Source organism: Haemaphysalis longicornis, unplaced genomic scaffold (genome assembly GCF_048455015.1).
Source record: "Haemaphysalis longicornis isolate Haplotype H1 unplaced genomic scaffold, Haemaphysalis longicornis Haplotype H1 scaffold_9, whole genome shotgun sequence".
Taxonomy (NCBI): Eukaryota; Metazoa; Arthropoda; class Arachnida; order Ixodida; family Ixodidae; genus Haemaphysalis; species Haemaphysalis longicornis.
This window is the reverse complement of record NW_027526460.1, coordinates 54809187-54814283: the sequence shown is the minus strand read 5'-3', so window position 1 is coordinate 54814283 and position 5097 is coordinate 54809187. Positions and strand designations below refer to the sequence as shown.

General features: G+C 44.8%; 2 non-coding genes across 2 annotated transcripts; both read left to right on the top strand.

Annotated features, from left to right (window-relative positions):
* The first annotated feature begins 227 nt into the window (after window positions 1-227).
* On the top strand, window positions 228-300 carry Trnat-agu (transfer RNA threonine (anticodon AGU)). The gene has a single exon. It is a non-coding gene; the product is annotated as a tRNA-Thr (tRNA).
* An 864-nt stretch (window positions 301-1164) lies between these two features.
* Trnat-agu (transfer RNA threonine (anticodon AGU)) lies at window positions 1165-1237 on the top strand. Its single transcript has one exon. It is a non-coding gene; the product is annotated as a tRNA-Thr (tRNA).
* The last annotated feature ends 3860 nt before the right edge of the window (window positions 1238-5097 follow it).

Genomic DNA, 5097 nt, shown 5'->3' with positions numbered 1-5097 from the left:
AGCGAGGGCCTCTATTCTGGCAGTCTTGGTGCCATAGGAAGGTTAAGAGGGTTGCACGCTGGTCGACCACTTTCGATATGTCCTGGACACTCGAGTCACGGCCCGGGGGTTAAAAAGAAGGTCCCCTTCACCCCCAGTAGTCCGAGTGGCGCTGGCTACCACCCCCAAACACAGGAAATAAAAATACCTAAACATAAATACCCCAGAAAGTGGAGGGGAAAATCGCCCCGCCGGTAGCGTAGTGGTTATCGCCCCAGACCAGTATTCTGGAGGTCGTGGGTTCGGATCCCACCTGGCGGGCATTTTTCCTTCATTCTTTTTCTCCACTTTTTTTTCTCCACTTTCTTTCCAAATTCTTTATCTGTTTCAATGACCTACCACATCGTCCCCTTTGCTTTCCGAGGTTTTCTTGACTGACAAATCCTATTTTCTGTGTTATTTTCAACGAGCCCCTCATTTCCTATTCTGATTCGCTAGATGCATAGCGAGGGCCTCTGTTCTGGCAGTCTTGGTGCCATAGGAAGGTTAAGAGGGTTGAACGCTGGTCGACCACTCTCGACATGTCGTAGACACTCGAGTCACAGCCCGAGGGTCAAAAAGAAGGTCCCCTTCACCCCGAGTACTACGAGTGGCGCTGGCTACCACTCTCAAGCACAGGAAACAAAAATACCTAAACATAAATACCCCAGAAAGTGGAGGGGAAAATCGCCCTCCGGCAGCGTAGTGGTTATCGCACCAGACCGGTATTCTGGAGGTCGTGGGCTCGAGTCCCACCTGGCGGACATTTTTTTCCACTTTCTTTCCAAATTCTTTATGTGTTTCAATGACCTACCACATCCTCCCCTTTGCTTTCCGAGGCTTTCTTGACTGCCAAATCTCATTTTCTGTGTTATTTTCAACGAGCCCCTCATTTTCTATTCTGATTCGCTAGATGCATAGCGAGGGCCTCTATTCTGGCAGTCTTGGTGCCATAGGAAGGTTAAGAGGGTTGCACGCTGGTCGACCACTTTCGATATGTCCTGGACACTCGAGTCACGGCCCGGGGGTTAAAAAGAAGGTCCCCTTCACCCCCAGTAGTCCGAGTGGCGCTGGCTACCACCCCCAAACACAGGAAATAAAAATACCTAAACATAAATACCCCAGAAAGTGGAGGGGAAAATCGCCCCGCCGGTAGCGTAGTGGTTATCGCCCCAGACCAGTATTCTGGAGGTCGTGGGTTCGGATCCCACCTGGCGGGCATTTTTCCTTCATTCTTTTTCTCCACTTTTTTTTCTCCACTTTCTTTCCAAATTCTTTATCTGTTTCAATGACCTACCACATCGTCCCCTTTGCTTTCCGAGGTTTTCTTGACTGACAAATCCTATTTTCTGTGTTATTTTCAACGAGCCCCTCATTTCCTATTCTGATTCGCTAGATGCATAGCGAGGGCCTCTGTTCTGGCAGTCTTGGTGCCATAGGAAGGTTAAGAGGGTTGAACGCTGGTCGACCACTCTCGACATGTCGTAGACACTCGAGTCACAGCCCGGGGGTTAAAAGGAAGGTCCCCTTCACCCCGAGTACTACGAGTGGCGCTGGCTACCACACCCAAGCACAGGAAACAAAAATACCTAAACATAAATACCCCAGAAAGTGGAGGGGAAAATCGCCCCGCCGGTAGCGTAGTGGTTATCGCACCAGACCGGTATTCTGGAGGTCGTGGGCTCGAATCTCACCTGGCGGGTATTTTTTGTCCACTTTCTTTCCAAATTCTTTATGTGTTTCAATGACCTACCACATCCTCCCCTTTGCTTTCCGAGGCTTTCTTGACTGCCAAATCTCATTTTCTGTGTTATATATATATATATATATATATATATATATATATATATATATATATATATATATATATATATATATATATATATATATATATATATATATATATATATATATATATATATATATATATATATATATATATATATATATATATATATATATATCAGGGTGTCGAACCGAAAACAAATACCGGTTCGGTTACGATTCGGGTTCGGGTGCAATAATTTCGTTCACTGGATTTATCACTGAAATTAGAAAAAAATCACTTAGTAGTTTAAAACGACAGTCAAATAAAAACACAAACAAAAATCCAAAATGCTACTGTTCCTTAAAGGCAGTGGCGCAATTGCAAAGCAAACTTTAAACAACCACGATATATTAGAAAAAAAAATTGGTCGCGTATCTGCTTCTTTCGTTGCAAATGTCGTCAAAAGACGATAGTCTTTATCGACGTTTGCCAAGTAAATGCCTCCCTTCGCTTTCCCGCTCACCTCTCATGTTATTCCTCTTGCGTCGCGCTCCTCCCAAGGTAAAGACGCCAAAGGTTTGCTTAAATCATTTTAAATTTGCCGCGTTCCACTGCTCCAAACCGGGTGTCTCGATGCCAACGCTGCCGTACGGCGAAGACGCGCGTGAATCGAGGAGCCCTACTTAAACGTTTATAGAACCGCGTTTCCCTACTCCACGTGCGTTGCAAGCAGAACGTGGAACCTATCTAGTGGAACCTTTCGTAACTGTTGCCAGTTGATTCCTTAAAATGCCGCAAGAAGCTATAGTGGCGCGGGCGACAGCAGGTGACAGCGAAGTGAATTTTTTTCTGGAGTTGATGAAGTATTTAATTTCGCCAAGGTCAAGCATGTATGATTTTTTATAAAGGAACACTGCAGACATCACTTCTGTATTAATTTGTTGTCTTATATTTGCGTAATGTCTTGTTCTTCTTCAAGAATGTTGACAGGTATGAACATTACACCGGACTTAGACGGGTAGATTTAGCTGTGACTATATAAGACTATTCCGCAGGCATTGTTTTACTTTGGCCGGGTGGCTGAATCGGGTCACAGGCATAGAGACAGACATAGAGACAGACCAAAATTTCTGGGTTTAAGTAGCCCAAGAAACACTATCGTCTTTAAAAGATGAAGCGGCGACGATTCACCCCCTACTTTCTCGCTCAGACTTTATGTTGTCCTAGCGACTATGCATAAGGTCACCGCCAAGAGATATGACGGTGGGATATATTTTCTGCCCTTTCCTTTTTTGTTGAAATCGCAATCGTCACTATGAAACCGCCCATCACGCTAACCTTGAAGCCTTAAATTTAGGCCTGCGTACTGGTTCGTTCAAATGCCAGTGCGTGATTAATACCAATGACGCACATTTTTTATATTTCTAACAAAACAGAAAAATCGTACAACAGGCACATAAATACTACTAATGAATTAGATTATTTGGTCACCCTGAATAATTTGTTAGCTGTCACCTTATCGAATGTGTTAGCCACACTTTTGTTAAAAGTAAGCTTTAGTTAACGCTCAGTCACTGCATTATTGCTCTGACCACTGCAATTCTTTTTGCGAAAGCTATACCGGATGCGCGCATTACAATCTGTATGTCATCGTACCGCCTGACCCCGGCCATCGTTCCGTGTGCTACATTGCGGAATCTTATAACAGATTATGCTGTTACAAAATGAAAGGGAAATTTGACGCGCGGAGTATGAGATGGAACTTTTTTGGTTAGGCGCTCTTTAATTCGCGCACAGCACTACTCCCCTCCGGAACGAGTAGCAGTAGAAGTAATGTAGTGAATTGGGCAGTCAGTACAAGTGCACCTTCGAAAAAAGCAGATCTGAAAGAGACAAAACTGCAGAACAAGCAGAAAAGATGATCGCTGGGCGAATGGGACAGTGTGAGGTACCGGCCTGCCTTTCTGCACGTGTCATCTGCTTTGTTACTGCTTCTGCTCCCAAGACAAGGTCGAGGGCTGCAGTTTCTTGCCAAGGGATTAAGTTCCTGACATATCTGTTTTTTTTTATATCTGTAAAAAACGGAACTTTTTTGTCCCCTGTACTGTCCCCAAAAACTGACCACGGAACTCACTTCCTTCGCATTGATGACACGTTTGGTTGGAAAGGCAGGGCAAAGATAACTATAGAGCAATATCCACGTTTTGGAGGTTTTTTTTTTACATATTCGGTTTTACTTACTTCTTGCTTAATATTTTAAAACAACGTGATTCGCCTTTTCCTTTTTGTTGTTTTCCGTGTAAACACATTTAAAAAAATGGCGCATTTGATGCCTCGTGCTATATCTCTGCTTCGAGGCGCAGCTTATGTTGCAGGCCAGCAGACTTATTTTAACCAGCTGGTGATATTAAACGTGTCTCAAAATCTCGATACACCGACGTTCTCGATTTCCATCTACTTCAGAAAAACGGTCGTGCGGAAGGGAGATCGAGGCCACTTGTGGTCAGCAGCAAACGGCTTAGCCACTGAGCGGCTCCTGCGGTCACACTTGTCAAGTATTAACAATTTGCAGGTGTCAGACCTTTTAAACAAATTATGAAATGCAAAAGGTTTGCATACATCGGGTATGTGCTTTCGCTGTTGCACAGTGGAGCACTCCTGCAGCCTGATTGGTCCGATAAAGTCGCAGCTAGGGAAGGGCAAAGTCGTTTTATATCCCCTGCAAGCTGCCGAGAATGAAATTTCGTTTGGTCAGCTTGCACTATGCTCGCGGTTTTAGCAGCAACAGACCATTGCTACATTGTTTCATAGAGCGTGATAGTGTTCAACTGTCTGGCGTGGAATGTGCGCGAGCGTTTACGAAGTTGATGGTACGTGAAAGAAAAAAGACCTGAATTGCATTGACTGTGCAATATCAAGAACGGAGGGTCGAACCGTTTCGGCATGAACCGGTAACCATTATTTCTTTTTTCGGTTCAGTTCCGGTTCGGGTTCAGCCTGCTCAAAAAATAACGGTTCAGGTTCGGGTTCAGTTCCGGCAAAAATACCGGTTCAGTTCCGGTTTTCGGTTCGGTTCGGTTCCGGTTCGACACCCTGATATATATATACTGTTACGTCCGGGATAGGTTTATTTGCAGAACGTTGGCCCTTGAGGCGGAGGGAAAACTGGTGCGCCGATTGTCCAAACCATCGAGAGGTCCCAGCTTCTTTCTTCTCTTTTACGAACGTACCCGCTCTTCTTCTCCTTCAGCTTGGAGGCTGGAGCTACTAGATCAGCCAAACTACATTCCACCTGCGTGAAACTTCCCCGG